The following is a 1,338-nucleotide window of genomic DNA, read 5'->3' as shown; positions in this document are numbered from 1 at the left end:
GGGGATGAGCACTGGAGTTATATGGAAACCAACTTGACAATAAACTATTTGTAAAAAAAAGAAAAAAAAAAGCTTTCCTTTAGGTGTACCCATTTCATTCTGTTAATTCTAGTTTACATCATTCCATTTCCTTGGTAGTTATTTCTCATATGGCTTATTCTAGGGAGGGAGGAAGAGTCACCAGGAAATAGGATGTGGTCCTGCTCAAAGGCAGGTACTATAATGAGTCTGTCTCTTTGTCTCACTGTCTCTCATTTTTTTTTCAAGAGGGACATTTGACTAAGCCTGTTTTAAACACATCCTAGGTTGGGGCGCCTGGGTGGCTCAGTCGGTTGGGCATCCGACTTTGGCTCAGGTCATGATCTCACAGTTCGTGGGTTCAAGCTCCACGTTGGGCTCTGTGCTGACAGCCAGCTCAGAGCCTGGAGCCTATTTCTGATTCTGTGTCTCCCTCTCTCTCTGACCCGCCCCTGCTCATGCTGTGTCTGTCTGTCTGTCTCTCTCAGAAATAAATAAAACAATGGATGTGGGGGGAGGGGGGATGGGCATGGAGGAGGACACTTGTGGGGATGAGCACTGAGTGTTATGTGGAAACTAATTTGACAATAAACTATTAAAAAAAAAAAAAGAAATAAATAAAACAGTAAAAAAACCCAAAAAACAAAAAAACAAAAAACAAAACACATCCTAGGTAAAAGCTTTATTGTCCTGGAAGAGAAATCTGGGACCTTAACCTCAGTTTTATCTGTTATGGTAGAATAAATGGTAAATTATTGTCAAAGAATTTGGCCTGGTCTAATGGCTGACTGCCAAGCAGAACTAGAGTGACTTGCTGTGCAGGGTCATGTCCTGGTGAGTTAGGTCTCACAGTGTTAAACCTACCCCAGCTCCACTACTGGTAAAGGCACACTGTTCTTTTAACTGACCATCTAGAAAAGCTATACTCTTATCACCCATCAGGAAGCACAATTTCAAACTCTCTGATAAGCAACATGGAACAAACTCACAAAAGAGTCTCTAAAGGCTATGCAACCATATCTCTAGATGTTCTAGTCTAAAGGGTCTCAAATGCCAGGCTTTGAACAATCTGTGCCAATACTTCATAAGTTTTAAGGGGGAAAAAGTTACAGAGAGGTAAGGAGGCAAACCACAAGAGACTCTTAAATACAGAGAACAAACTGAGGGTTGATGGGCGGTGGGGGAGAGGAGAAGGTGGGTCATGGGCATTGAGGAGGGCACTTATTGGGATGAGCACTGGGTGATGTATGGAAACCAATTTGACAAATTATATTAAAAACTAAATAAAAAATAAAATAAAATACAAAAAAAATACACAAA

At 41.0% G+C, this 1,338-nt stretch overlaps 1 protein-coding gene across 1 annotated transcript in view; it reads right to left on the bottom strand.

The window, feature by feature from the left end:
- Window positions 1-1,338, bottom strand: part of OPHN1 (oligophrenin 1) — a 404,963-nt gene that overhangs the window by 13,212 nt on the left and 390,413 nt on the right. The window lies entirely within an intron of this gene.

Source organism: Crocuta crocuta, unplaced genomic scaffold (genome assembly GCF_008692635.1).
Source record: "Crocuta crocuta isolate KB4526 unplaced genomic scaffold, BGI_CrCroc_1.0 scaffold1012, whole genome shotgun sequence".
NCBI classification, from domain to species: domain Eukaryota; kingdom Metazoa; phylum Chordata; class Mammalia; order Carnivora; family Hyaenidae; genus Crocuta; species Crocuta crocuta.
Note: the sequence above shows the minus strand (reverse complement) of the source record. Positions and strands in the feature narration are given on the sequence as shown.